Raw genomic sequence first — 15507 nt, 5'->3', positions numbered from 1 at the left:
GATTGTGGGGTCGGCAATGAGGGACTGGCTGGGGATTATAACAGATACCCATTTCTATCGCCAGAGTGTTTCCTGGCGTGGTGGATGAGGCCATAATGGGCAACGTGACAGCTAACATGCAGCTGGTGATTTTAAAAGGTTATTGTGCAGTGAGAGGCTTGGTTTGGTGTGTGCTCTCTCCAGTAATTTGCCCGTGGCAATCTCTCGTCTGATATGAGGAGGAACGATATTGCTCAGAACTGGAAGCCATAGAAGTGGAGTCGGACGCAGGGTGCCGGAGATGAGGCACATGGCGGCATGTAATTGCATATCCATGAGTTTGATGTGTGACGATCAACTCCAAACTGGTGCGCAGTACTCCGCCGCCAAATAAGAGATAGCAAGAGCTGACATCTGCAAAGTTGGAGCATGAGCACCCCATGACTAACCTACCAGTTTGCTCAGAAGGTTGTTGCCTGTCTTAACTTTAGCTGCTGTCGTCTTCAGGTGTCTCTTAAAGCCCTATTATACTAGTAACAATTTAAGCTTTTTGAAGCCTGCATAGTGGAACAGCTACAGGCAACTGTTTTGGTGATGGTCAGGGAGCATTTGAAGGGACTCTGTCTGAGAGGTTCATCTGTGTAATGCTTTGGTGCTATGCCTGCAACTGTTAAAAGCAAGTTTGATGTTCCGGGAACAGACAGAATAGACAAACAACGTTATGGAGACACTGGCATCTCCATTCTGAAGGCCAAAACTAGATTTCTGACTGTGATGCTGATTTGAAGATTTAGGGGTTGCAGAGTATGCCTCAACCTTTAGTGCAAAGTTTATTACTAATTGGGCAAAGTACCTGAGATAGAAGAGTTTGTTGCACCGCACTGCTTAAAAATTAGGACTAACTTGTACCATATAGGCACATACCTGTTTTGTGGGGAAAGGGGATAACATTAGGGCCAACTTTCCACTCATACAAAACTGAACACTCTTGCCCACACCCAGCCACGCCCTGAGACCTTGCCCCTTCTCTGAGGCCCTGCCCACTCCATCCCCTCTCCTTCCATCTCTCGCTCTCCCCCACCCTCATTCACTTTCGCTGGGTTGGGATGTGGGAGGGAGTGAAGGATTCCAGCTGGGGGTGTGGGCTCCGGGGTGAGGCCAGGGATGAGGGGGTTGGGGTGTAGGAGGGGGCTGAGGCTTGGGGTGCAGGCTCCAGGAGGGAGCTCAGGGCTGGGGCAGGGGGTTGGGGTGCACGAGAGGGTACGGGCTTCGGGAGGCGCTTAACTCAAGTGGCTCCCAGAAATGGCCGACGTGTCTGGCTGCTAGTTGGAGGCATCAGGGGGATCTGCATGCTGCCTGCGCCTGAAGGCACCACCGCTGCAGTTCTCATTGGTTCCTGGCCAATGGGAGCTGCAGAGCCAGTGCTCGGGGTGGGGGCAGTGCACGGAGCCCCCTTGCTATCCCTGCACCAAGGAGCCGGACATGTCACTGCTTCTGGGAGATGCACAGAGCCAGGGCAGGCAGGAAGCCTGCCTTAGCCCTGCTGTACCGCTGACCGGTCTTTTAGTGGTCCAGTCAGCAGTGCTGACCGGAGCTGCTAGGGACCCTTTTTTACCAGGCTTTACAGTCAAAAATCAGACACCTGGCAACCCTAGATAACATTTAGTCATGTCCCAAAGGGAACACACAGGCAGGATGCCTTCAGGAGCTCCCTGGTACACAAGAACACAGATGCGGCTACACTCTTATATGTAGCCAGGATAGTCATGGCTCTATACCCCATCGCTATCCCTTTTGGGGTGCAGCATCTACCCCCAGAATAGTTGTAAGAGAGCAATGCCTATATGCCCCCGGGCCCAGAGACTGCAGTTCTGTCAAGGCCTTGTGTAGACCTTTTAATGGTTCCTTACTCCCTGCCTGCACTGCATAAAGGCCAAGTGGAATTTGGCCCTTGATGAGATGTTTTAATTTTATTTGGCTTATACGTCAAAGGGCCTGGCCTAGAAATTCCATTCTTGCTTTATTCTGTTGGCCTTAATGAAGGCAAGTGCCTCTGAACTGTATTGGGCAGTTTAGCAGCAGCTTAATAGTTACCTACAGCTTATGCAAACATTTAGAACCTGCATCCCATCAGCTGGCTTCCTGATACATAGTTTGATATGTGCCTCAGGAAGCTTGAAATTAAAGATATGTGTGCTTTGGGATATTTGAAGGCTATTGATGTTAAAAGTGTGCACTGAGCCAGTAGTGTACCTAGAGACTGCTGCCAGGGAAATGAGGAGAAAAACTCCATTGGGGCAGGGAGGTCCAATGGACTGAGATCTGAAATCGGAACCAGAAACTTTCGCTCTAATTGCAACTGTCAGATAAATCGATTCATAGGTATTAAGGCCCGAAAGGACCACTGTGATCCTCTAGTCTGTCCTCTATTTACATAATGCCATCTGTTCAAGGATTTCAGAACCCCTGATAGAAAGGGTTTGAGAGTCTTAAATTATCATTGAGATAGAAAAACTCTTATCGACATTTAAAAATGAGATGTTGAAATTGAGTCTCTGAAAGGTCATATGATGAATAATATATAGTGACAACCAGGGTTAGAATCCAGGGCTGTGTGTGTTTCTACCTACAAATTATGGATATAAGATTGCTGACATGTAAATCCTCAGGGCATCTCTGTGAGGTAGATGTTTTACCACTGAAAATGGGAGGCTCTATATTATGGAGGGATAACAATTGCTCCACATTTGAGGTTTTGACCAGTTTTCTGTTTAACACAGTCTTTACTCCTTGATGTTGTTAAAATTACATTCATCCACCAGCAGCTTCTTGTGTGGTGTAATAAAATGACTGTGTGACTAGATCATTCTCCAGCTGCTAGCTCAGAGCAGTCATAATACTGTTACAACTCCTAGAGATTTGTCATTTCAGTTCTGGAGCCAAAGGTCCTGGATTCCCATCCCGGCTGATGACTCTGGGTGAAATATGTGGGATGTTCTCAGTTTTCTCCCATTTCATAAGTGTTGTTTTGTAAAGTTTTGGAGCAATTGTATAAGGCTTGTCTTAACTGACAATTTGAAAAAATCAGTGTGTTGTACATTTTAAAAAAGTTCTTAATGTTTTTGTACTTTGAAACTGAAGCAGCTGTGCAGATGCCAGTCTGACAGATGCCTGTCTACATCATAAGTTAGTGCTGAATGCTTAATTGAGATCAGAAATCCACTTACAAATATCCTGGAGTCCCTGTAAGGAGGAACAGGTCATTCATAAATTCTAAGGCCAGAAGGGACCATTCTGATAATCTAGTCTAACCTTCCATATAATACAGGCCATAGAATTTGCCCAAAATAATTCCTAGAGCAGATCTTCTAGAAAAACATCTAGTCTTGATTTAAAAATTGTCAGGGATAGAGACTCCACCTCAACCCTTGGTAAACTGTCCCAATTAATTATAGTTACTATCACTGTTAAAAATGTATGCCTTGTTTCCAGTCTGAAGTTTTCAACTTCTGGCCACTGGATTGTGTTATACCATTCTCTGCTAGATTGAAGAGTCCATTACTAAATATTTGTTCAACATGTAGGTACTTACAGACTATAATCATGTCATTCCTTAATCTTCTCTTTGTTAAGATAGATAGACTCAAGGAGCTCAATCACTATAAAGCATGTTTTCTAATTGTTTAATCATTCTCCTGGCTCTCCTCTGAATCCTTTCCAATTTTTCAACATCTTTCTTGAATTGTGGGCACCAGAACTGGACACCATATTCCAGCAGTGGTTGCACCAGTGCCAAATGCAGAGGTAAAATAACCTCTCTACCCCTACTAAAGATTTTCCTGTTTATGCATTCCAGCTCTGCCCTTTGCTTCCCTTCCCTTCCTTTTCCCTCCCCTCCAATAGCTAGATTTCATGGTGGAGATCTGATTTCATCGTCCGTGACACGTTTTTCACGGCCCTGAATTTGGTAGGACCCTAGTGATGATATTGCTCCTGGTGGTCTGATCTGTGAACCAGGTTCATTTATGTGTTGAGATCAAGGCTGAAGTAGTCTGTGCAGGTGCAAAGTATTGTGCCTCTTTGGTGCTATGGAACAGGTTCCTGCAAGTTATCTCTGCTGAACAAAGTGCTAAGGAAAGCAACGGGCTGAAGCTGTTTAATACTGATGCTTCAAAACTGGATACACTGACGTAGTCAGTCCTTGCTTAAGTATCTCAAGGCAGACTGACTCTCATTCCCAGACTCAAAGACAACTGATGTGGGGTTACATACTTATACCAAGTCTGGAAACTCTAGTGTATTGGTTTGAATGTTAAAAGAGGAGGGTGGAATTTTTCAAAATTAAAGGTGTGTCTGCTTTAGAAGTTGTTGATTTTCCTAAAGTCTTGGCATGCAGCCAAATAGACTGGCTTCTCTGACTGGAAGCAGTTTAGCTTCTGGTGCAAGGAAGAGATGTTAGTCTCTAAAACTTCCTAGAACATCTTTGCCTTTCAGGTGGCTTTGGAAAGTAACTTGATTTCTTAGCCCTTTCCTGGTTCAGGGCTGTTGTCCTACGTGAAACTTGAAAATGCTTCAAGATTATCTTGTGGGGATTTTGCCCCTTGATTCATTTTTTCCAAGCAGTATCTTTAAAAGGTTGTGGTTGACAGCTTTGGCCTTGAGCTGTGCTAGGAACCATCTTGGTTTGCTTTCTCTCTGTCCTTTTGTCAGTCTTGATCAGACTGCTGTCTCTCTCCAAAGGCCAGCTTTTACCACAGCCGCCTGACGCCTTTCCATTTTGTTCTCTGGCTCAAGGCCTTTCTCTGCTTCCCTACAGGTGGAGTGGCCATGGGGGAAATCTCCTGCCTCTTGGCTGTTGGTTGCTAGGTGTGAGTGTCCTGGCGATTGAGGTTACCTTGTCTTTAGGGATCCTCTGTTGATATGGGTTGGTTTCAGCCCGTCCTTAAGGACCCATTCATATCACCTCAAGCAGTTGCCTGACCTAAACACCTCATGTCACAGTGCATTTTGATCTTCTGTTGATATGGGTTGGTTTCAGCCAGTCCTTAAGGACCCATTCATATCACCCTAGGCAGTTGAATGACCTAAACACCTCATGCCTCCCACTGTGCTCCAGGTGCATTTTAACTGTTGTGCACCCACTGGATAGTCACGTAAGTCACTGTGGTGCATACCATTCATAAAAATGTTATGGAAAATTCCTGCCTCATCAGTTTAGTGCTGACAAAGATGTTTTGGGAGCCTTGGGCTAAAGGGTGGTGGCATTAGAAGCACAAATTGTTTTACTATTAAGAAAATCATTTCTTATTAAAAACCAAAGATTAAGTTGTTTTAAGTCTTGATACATCATCCTCTTTAAAGTATTTGGTTGTTGTGTAAACTTGAAAATAAGTTCTGTCCATATCATCCTGATATCTTAAACATGAGTTTGAGCAAATACACTATGAAATGAGTTTTAGTTGAACAATATGTGGCCTGTCTTATGGTATGGTAACAAGTTTAACACAAAAAAAAATTGTTTGTCTATGCAGACGGAAGTGTGAGCTTCCTATCTTTAACCTGAAGGTTTCAGGCTGAAAAGTAGCACATTGGGCATATTCCCAACAAAGGAAATCCTCTATTTTCCATCACCATTAATTGGTTCAGAAGAATCACACTCTTGTAAGCATAATACCAAAAGCATCAATGTGTGAGATTCAGAAAGCAATTTCCTGGTCATCCTGTGGAATCTTTTTGGAGTTGTTCAGCTAAAATCACGTGGATGCATTATGAAAGTATATGAAGCCTTTGTATTCCCATTATATCTAATACACGATAATCCAATAATTAATTGTCCATTTTAAATTGACACTACTACACTGACTCTAAATGCAGACTACACCAAACAGCTCAGGTTGCTTAGTTAAACAGGACAACATTCCTTACAAAATACATTACACTTGGCCACTATTTTTTGTGCTCCAATTTTTACATTCATAACAATTATTGAATATTATTATAATATCAAAAGTCCTTCAGACTAAATTCTAGACAATTAGCAAATTTTACTGTAACTGTGGTAAGGAAAAAGCAAGTATCTTCAGTCATCCTGTGAGTTAGAAGGGACCAGTAATTTTGAGTCCTTAATTGCAGTGTTCTCTATCATTTCTCCAGCAGATTTGATATTCCAAGTTGTGCACAAATTTTCATTGCAGAGCACTCCTGCTTTTTGAAGGTTAAATAATGTGCATGAGAATTTTTTAATTGACCTGCAGACTCCACCTTACGCTTGGTAGCTGGGAGGGGGCTTGAGACAGAAGTAAATTCTTTGCCACTTACGTGGTACGTTTCCTTCACCACCATTCATGCAGATGCTGATTTTCTGAGAGATTTTGTAGTGTGCTTCTAGAGGGGTGAAGCATAAAACTGAGAGGGGTATGGCCCCCGGAATAACTTCAGTAGTCCAGGAGGGCAGCCTGTCCCTTGCTGCCTAGAGGCAGCAGTACTCCCCAGAATCCTGGCAGTGCTACATGCTGTGGCCCCACAACCAGTCTTGTCTAGGACACCCACCCCACTTCACCCCCATGTGCTACAGCTTGTATGTGGAGCACTGTAACTGGGCTATTGCAGAGAAGAGAATTCCTTGGACAGAATTTGTTGTAAAGTTTGGGTAGATGGGGGGTCGTTGACCTACAGATAGTGGCTGTACCCTGCCAATTGATTCTGTGGGTCTGACTTAGCTGAATATCTTTTACACAGAAGTGCAGAGAGTTGGTTTGCAAAGGAATCAGTAGTATAGGGACCTCTATTCTTAGGTTCTCATTTTAAAAATAAAAATAGTTCTTGGGTTTTTTTCTCTTTTCCTTCTCTAGGGAGGCAGAAGATTTGAACCTCAAGCATCTCTTTAAAAGTTGCACTTGGTAGTTCAGTATATCTGACCTTGTACTCTGTGTGTGTTTTTCTTTGTCATGTTTATGCAAATATAGAGACAGTGCAGTAATTTACTTAGCTCTGGCCAATGAAAGGGTGAAGGAAACCATCTGCAAGTATTTGAAGGATGTAATAATGATGGAGGGAGAGTTTAGAAACTGGTGTTGTCTAGCAGTACATAAAAAAGAGTAACTGGATATTTGTCATGGTAGACTCCTTCTAATAAAACAAGCATTTATGATTTTTCTCTGGAGGGTAACTTTAAATGTTTGTGCTGCTACCCACCCTCTACGTAGTTTCAACTCATATAGGTATCGGGTAGATTACTCTTTCCTGTGAGTAATTTATACAGATTATACTATATTATAGTGTGTCTTACTATTAAGCTAAATCCTTCCTCGATTATGACTCCTCATAATTATAAACCAACAGTCACAGGATTATGAGGCTATAAAGATGTGTTCCCGTTTCTAACGCCAAAAGCTGTGCGCTAAATACAATCAGCAGATGGATGAAAGCCAACATTAGGAATTACATATTTTATTTTTATATTGAAAACTGTTTTTATATTCAGAAAAGCTATTAAAAGAACTTATTGCAAATCACTAACTGGTCCCTAACTGAAACTCAGCTATGTACAGTTGCAGGAATAAACTTTTACATTTTATCAGTTTATGCTGGACATCTCTACGTTATCTGAACAGATAATTGGAGACCCCGACAGTTACCCCTCCTTCCCTGTGTATTATCAGGCTGGAGTTGTGAGAACTGATATGCCAGTCTTCCTTCAAGGCTTATAAAATAGGACATTGTGAGGGAAGAAATTAGATTGCCATGCCAGTGGCTTAGCACACACTTGCTCATCACCAGATTCCCAACTAATCTTTCAGTTACACAAGCTAGAAGACATACCACTAGACCTGGTATTCCTGATCCTTTGTCATCTTTCTCACACACACCTCCCATTACTCCTCCCCGCACCCCGCAGGATTCTCTTGAACATGGCCGACACTTCAGACTCCACAACAATACGTAGACTAAATGTTTTTGATACATTTAATTCCAGTGGAAAGTCTAATATACTTTAGAGTAGTCGCCTAAGAAAGGTGTCAAACCCCCTGTTGCTCTAAATGACTTAGAACAGGGCTAAGGACAAGATGACCTGATGGAGCTTTCCATTTCTGACTTCTAGAAATAACTCTTCTTAGCAACTTTTATCAGTTGGCCTCTATAATACAATATAAACGAATACAAGCTTATTGAACTCCGTCTCTTGTGTTCCTTTCCTGTATTCTTTAGATTTTCCTGCTTCAAGTTGGGTTCTGAGCTACCCTTAGTCTTAATGTTGCTCTAAAAATACTCTTGTAATGGAATTCTTTTGTATTTTGAGATGACAAATTCTAAAATTTAGAACAGCTTTAAAGAGTGGAATCTTGAAAGAAGCTTTTTAAAAAATAAATAGTGGAGGGTCTTCATTAAATGTGTTCTGCCACAGTCCGTGCCATGTTCTATCCCCTGGGATTTTAAAATGCTGTTAGTGGAGAAAGGTCTTTCAGAAAATTACGTATGAGCTGGGTTGCTGCACTTCATTATGAAGAACAATGGGATAAAATAGTCACAGAGGCTATGGAAGCGTAGTGCTGACCAGGAAACAATAACACACAAGTTTTATGGATAATATTCTAAAACCATCTGTGTGTTTGCCAGCATTAAAAATGCAAACTGTGTCTTGGTATAGACATTACCATGCAGCTGGTGGTCAAGATAAATGAGACACACATTTGGGCCGGGAGGTGCTATCCTTGTGCCTCTAACATACTGTATGAGCATAGTATCCTGTGCACCCAAGGGTTTCTTCGGTACACTTGGAAAACAAGGAAAAAGTGCTCTGCCAATGTTCAAAGTTACTGGGTCAAATTCTCCAGTCTGCAAAGGCTTCTTTGCCTTAATTCAAGTGGAGGTAGCCAGTGGAAACTTCCCACTGTAGGGGAACCCTCTGCAAGTATAAAGCTCCACTGTGTCCTGCACCAACAACAGCCCTTAGAGTAAGAAGGAGAGGGCATTGTGGGATTTGTGTTCCCACAGAATATTATAGTGTATTTGTGTCTAAATAATATCAAACAGACGGAAATTGTTTTCTTAGTTAACTAGATTGCCCATGAAAAGAGGAAAACACACGCCAATTATTAGTCCTTAACATGAATATTCTGTTCAGCACGGCAATCGGAAAACACACAGGATACAAATACCCTAGAGGCTGTAAAGCTTATGAAAAGTATTATTTATTTTTATGACTGTAGTGCCTAGGAGCTCTCGTCAGGGACCAGGACCCCATTGTGTTACATACTGTACAGTCTAAGACAATATGGACCCAGAAAGGAGAAGGCAGGGAAACAATGAGACAGTATTGAGCACCATGATGGGGCCCCATGCATGGCCTCTACAAATTGTACAATCATCCTTTTAAAAACATACTAATCTTGTGCTTAAAAATTACACTTACGAAACTTGTGTGCTTTTTTTAGACTAAAGTGCTTCTATTGATGCAAAGCCAGTGTGTCTCCTACTTTAGTTTAGCATTTTCGTCTGCTAGGCTTTCCTGCTGTTGGTGTGTCACTATCAATTTTTAGATCGGTGGCTGTCAGGAAGAAGAAATTCAGAAGTAAGTAAATATAAATAGTTTTGTAGGTTCCAAATCTAATTGGAAATGGAATTTCTGCAAATTTCAAATGTGGTAACAAAAAAAGCTCACTTAGGGCAACTTATCTATCAGAAGGTTTTATATTGGAATCCATTATCATAGTGTTAGTGCTTCTCAAGTTCATTAGATTGGATTAATGAAGTCTTTAGTGAGCCTTTGACTCTCCTTCCACTTCGGTTTGTGAGACTCTGCGTGAAGCTTGTGGTCAGGGTTTGTTTTTGTTTTGTATTTTAAGTTCACTGGCAGCCTGTACTCCAATCAGCGTGCTTGGGTACTCTCGCATACCTGTTCATGTAGCTGCACCTGCTGCACCACAAGTGTGTGAAAGCACACAGTTATAGGTGTGGCTGCAGGGCATAGTGGTCTAGTAGGAGGATCTTCATTAGGCCCAGCTTAGATGCTGCACCTAAGCAAGCTGTGGATTGTGCAGAAGTAATAGTCAGGCATACGGTAAAAGGAATGTTGAGTGTCAGTAGCCCTGTCTGCTCCCACAGCCCTTCTTAGCTTCAACTGATCAGTTTATCTAATGTAGAGCCACTGGGATTTTAGTCCCGTCTCCCCTCCCCCAAATCCTCTTATCTTATCAAGGCCTCTTCAAGAGTTAAAGCAGTAGGGAGCTACTCCTCCTTGGATGTGTGGCAAGCCCAGTATGAATGGGAACGAATTTGTTTTACTTTCAGGTATGTCAGGTATATATCTACATAGATTTTCCTTTTCCTCTGTCTTCATATCAAAATCTGAAAGGGACTATGGTGAAAACTTAAAATCCTGTTGATGGTCCCTTAAAACCACCGCTGGTATACTGAAAAGCAAGACATAAAAGATGAAAACTGAATCTGGTACTATAGAAGGACAAAAGAGTTTTCAGTGGACTTGCAGCTTCTGACAGCAATGGTGAATTTGGCCCCAATATGTTCCTCACAAGTAGAGGAAAGTTTAAAAACTTCTTTAGGGAAAAGAAAGATCTGCAAATCGAAACATAATGTAGGAAACAGTGAAAGTGGTAACAAGATGTTGGATGATAAAATACTAGAGACCAGGAACCAGAACCTAAAACTAAAAAGGTAAGACAATAAACAAAAAATGTCACCAAGCAGGGCAAACGGGGTGAGGACAAAAAGGAGAGAGCGGAGTTGGAGATGATAGAGCAGAGGTGGGCAAACTACAGCCCTCTGGCCCACAGGTCCGTCCTGCCCAACCCCTGAGCTCCCGGCCAGGGAGGCTAGCCCCCGGCCCCTCCCTCGCTGTCCTCCCGCAGCATGCTATGCCGCCATAGGCATGGGAGTCCTGAGGGAGGGGGTGTGACATTATTGATATAAATTGGGACCATATAGAACATGGGTTGCAACCAAGGTCCTGCAGTGGCACCAAATCTTAGATAAAGGGGGTCATCTAAGGTGTCTAAGACCAGATTATGGGTTGCTGGTTATAATTATGCTGTCTATATGTCTGTATCATTTGTAGTTAAAGTTATAAGTATTGGCTCTGTAATGTCTATAGTTTGTATTCTGCTCTGCCTCTGGGAAGTGTCCCAGACAAGCTGATGTTAGCCCGGCATAGCTGGATTGATGGCCCATTAAAGGGCCATCGGCTACACAATTGACCCATGGAGAGAAGGCAGACACGCCTTGTGACTCAGCAAAGTATGCAGGGACTGGCCCATGTGACTCTAGGCTCCATTTTGCTGTAAAATTCCACAGTGAAGACAAAGGGATTCTTACACCTGGAAAAGTCTATATAAGGCCAATGCCTCATCTCCATCTTGTCTTCAATCCTGCTTCTGACCTCTGGAGGGACTTTGCTACAAACTGAAGCTTTACACAGGGGACTGAACGACCCATCCCGGTGGGGGATGTATTCCAGAGACTTAATCTAAACCTGCAGTTTACTCCAGCACTGCTGCAAGCCTGAACTAAGAACTTTGCCATTACTGTATGTAATTGATTGCATTTAACCAATTCTACCTCTCTTCTCTACCTTTTTCCCTTTGTAAATAAACCTTTAGATTTTAGATTCTAAAGGATTGGCAACAGCGTGATTTGTGGGTAAGATCTGATGTGTATATTGACCTGGGTCTGGGGCTTGGTCCTTTGGGATCGAGGGAACCTTTTTCTTTTATTGGGGTGTTGGTTTTCATAACCATTTATCCCCAGGACGAGTGCACTGGTGGTGATACTGGGAGACTGGAGTGTCTAAGGAAATTGCTTGTGTGACTTGTGGTTAGCCAGTGGGGTGAGACCAAAGTCCCTTTTGTCTGGCTGGTTTGGTTTGCCTTAGAGGTGGAAAAATCCCAGCCTAGGGCTGTAACTGCCCTGTTTGAGCAATTGGTCCTGATTTGGCACTCTCAGTTGGGTCCCGCCAGAACAGCTCCGTCACAGGGGGCTGTCTGGGGGCGGGGGTGTGGATAGGGATTGGAGCAGTCAGGGGACAGGGAGCAGGGGTGGTTGGATCGGGGGTGGAGTCCCGGGGGGGCAGTTAGGGGCAGAGGGGCTCCGGAGGGGGTGGTCAGGGGACAAGGAGCAGGGGAGTGGGTGGATAGATCGGGGATTCCGAGGGGGTCAATCGGGGTGGGAAGTGGGAGGGGGCGGATAGGGGACGGGGGCCAGGCTGTTTGGGGAGGCACAGCCTTCCCTACCTGGCCCTCCATGCAGTTTCGCAATGCCGAGGTGGCCTTTGGGCCAACAAGTTTGCCCACTCCTGTGACAGAGGAACAAGAATACTTTTTTTTTTTTTAATGTAAAGACTTTGTTACTGTGGGGACACTTGAAGATCTGAAAAGACAGCTGTTAGAACAACTAATAAGAGCAGAATAAATGATGCATTAAAAGGAAGAAACAAAGGGAAATTGCCTCGAAAAGAGGCTTCTATTAATTTTATTTACCTTTTTTAAGGAGTGACTATCCTGTCTACTCTGAAAAACTATTACTTAAACTCTTAGTGATTCCTTTTCCTCCAGGCTGCTCCCACAGACGATGAGCAACGCATCCATTATTTTAATCAGAATCCCAGAAGTCACCCACAGTATGTGAAGTTGGTCCTGTCAATGAATAATTGACTGCAAAACCCTGGCAGAGCACAGGATATGATGCATAAAACTGTAAAGTCAAACTGGCCAGGATTAACAATAGTAATAGTTATTATCAGATAATACCAGAATGGGAAGATATTAAATATTACACACTACACTAAATCTGTACAAGTTCTTGCAGCAGTCTCTGTGTATCAACGTAGAAAAACTTTTTAATAAGAGTGTAGCATTCTTTGACATGCTGAATAAGCAAAACCAAAAAGTGGTGTTTTGGCAGAACTCTTGTAACGCATTGTCCAGGTTTTCAGCATATGAATGTTTATGCATGGGGGAGATTTTCCGTGGGGTTGGGGAGAACATAGCTTTCCTATCATGACTTTTGAGCTAGTGACACACTAGCTTAAACTACAGGAAATGAACTTGTTTTAAGTCAGGTTTTACTGTTTGATGTCAAAATATCTGCAGCAATGTCTTTGAGAATACCTTGTAAACTAATTCAGAGGTAGAAGGCTTAAGAATCACTTGGGAAAAAATAGTCTTCTAATGCAATTCCCTCCTGAGATAGAAAACTGAATGGGCTGAATGGTGTCTAAACCAGAAGGTGGAAAGGATAAAGAGATAATTGGAGAGCTCCGGTATGAAAGGCCCAACAAAAATGCTGCTATATGCTTGTAGCCAATTTTAAATTTCTCATTTGAGTGGGGGAGGGAGGGGAGCAAAGGATATGAATCCAAAGAAAAATGTGGTTTTCTGGGGGAAGGTGAAGTCTGGTTTTCCCAAATGTAGAAAAATTGTAATTGGGTCCTAATGTCTGATATGTGCCACCTATTCTAAGAAAATAGAATATGCAGGCACCGCGGAGATAGTTTGTTTCCCTTTCCTCAATATGATTTACAAATAATCTACCAAAAAGGGCTGCTAAGACACACTGGACATACTTGGGTTGAGATCCAAGTTGATCCAGTTTGGAATTGTCCCCTCGTTTATAATAGCAGGAAAGTTATGGGACCATCAGACCGAAACTCTCACAGGCTGTGATATTGCTGCCAGTGGTATGCTACAAAAAGTGAAATGTGGGGTTCTCACATCTGATTTCTTGTTTAAAACTGCATTCCAATATGCTCCTGGCTGACTAAAGAGAAAATGTGATTATGGTTATCGTGTTAAATCTCCCACATATTGAGTCTAATGAGAATGTGAAATGTTAAAAAATAGAAATTTATGGGGGAGAGACACGGGGCCAATCCCACAAACCCTTATTCAGGTAGGTTGCTGCATTAAACTAACTGAGAGTACTTGCCAAAGTAACAGTTTGCAGAGTTCAAGCTGGTTTTAGAGATTAAGTTGGAAAGAGCAGATTTGAGAGAAATCAGGGACGAGCCTGGGTATAAGAAGTGTTGGATCTGGGCTATATATGAGATGTGGTCAGACATATGCTAACAAAGGCACAAGATTCTTAGATTTTAGGCTCTTTTGGACAGGGACTGTTTCTTATGTGTCTATGTTGGAGATATCTCATACTGGGACCCTTTGGGGCCTCTGGTTCCTCCTACACTGTAAATATAAATGAAGTCTGGAAACATACATTTCATGCTTTATTGGATTTTTATAAAAATTACTGAGCAGCCTGACTCAGCAGTGCCAAAAAGATAGGGTAGCAGAACAGAGAATTTAGAACCAGAGAGGTGTCAGAGTCTCTAGGTCAATCATGATATGATTGCAGAGGTACTCTTGACTGGAAAGGCTGATTTTGATCATTTATACCATAGATAAGAAGAGATTGATTTATATAGATTATTATGAGATGATTGAAAAATATTTGATGGAAAATGGATGAAAGACTAATCCTTCTGATTATTAACTGTATCTGAAAACAGGAATGTCTTGACCTATGGTTTAGGCTTATTGCACTAAATGAGTAGAAGATTGTTTTGTCTTTCATTAAGATTCCAACTAAACAAGGTAGCAAATGAAGGCTGTTCTTGTGCTTAAAGTCAGACCCATACCATGAATTACAGCCTAAAAAGTTAAAAAAACAAAACAAACAAACAAAAAAAAAAAGTAAAAAGCAATGCTGTTACAGCTATAACTTGGAAACATTAAAGGCTTGTTTGCATATTGGTTTTATTTCAGACTTAACTGCCGTTTTATAAATTAAAGTGGACTGCGTCCACACAATGCAATTCTTCTGAATTAACTGGCTAGTTAGTGCAAATTGGATAATTCACGTTGAAAGTTGGTTAAGTTCATTAACTTAATTAATTAAATTAATTTTAATTAATTAATTTAATTAAATTAAATTAAGGTGGGAAAACTTTTGTGGAGTCTGTATTTTGGGTTAACGTTTCAGTCGTCCCTCTGATATTCCACAGTGCATTGTTTCACACCAAGATCTGCCTGTCTTTTTACCTGTGCCCTCTACTGCCCCAGGGTCATGATAGTGGGATGTTGTCTCCCTGTTTAAATGCTGGTGCACAACATTCTGTTCTTGGCTAGTAACTGTGCTAAAGTAAAAATGCCTTCTTCCTTCTCTTGCCTTTTCAATACAGCTGATGGAAAATTGTTGCACATTCAGATCAGTACCTCTAATTTTAAGAAATAGAGAAGAAAGCATTAAAAATATACAGTTTATGTGAGTCATAATTAATTACTCATGCAAGTGCGTTGACTAAACTTGGTTGTGCAATTAGAGAACTAATTATGATGAAAATGCAATTGCACATTTAAATCGCCACCCAGACCCCGAGGGTCACCCATTTGTTTCTCCTTCCTCATTTTGGCTTGCTGTAGTCTCTCTGCAATTAAGCAGCTCTATTGAAACCTGAAAGCATGTACAAGTGTAATTATGTGCCCATTTAGACATACTTAACATTTTAACAAGTGCATCCTA

At 42.1% G+C, this 15507-nt stretch overlaps 1 protein-coding gene and 1 long non-coding RNA gene across 3 annotated transcripts in view; one reads left to right on the top strand and one right to left on the bottom strand.

Moving 5' to 3' along the window:
* Positions 1-15507, top strand: part of NOL10 (nucleolar protein 10) — a 70201-nt gene that overhangs the window by 28323 nt on the left and 26371 nt on the right. The window lies entirely within an intron of this gene.
* The window catches only part of LOC120401797, a 57452-nt gene continuing 51384 nt past the window's right edge, over positions 9440-15507 (bottom strand). The window contains exon 3 of the long non-coding RNA XR_005596740.1: positions 9440-9526. This is a non-coding gene — a long non-coding RNA (uncharacterized LOC120401797). The remainder of the gene's footprint in view (positions 9527-15507) is intronic.

The sequence above is a fragment of the Mauremys reevesii genome, linkage group 3 (assembly GCF_016161935.1).
Source record: "Mauremys reevesii isolate NIE-2019 linkage group 3, ASM1616193v1, whole genome shotgun sequence".
NCBI lineage: Eukaryota > Metazoa > Chordata > Testudines > Geoemydidae > Mauremys > Mauremys reevesii.
The sequence above is the reverse complement of the archived record's forward strand: the minus strand, read 5'-3'. Positions and strand labels throughout refer to the sequence as shown.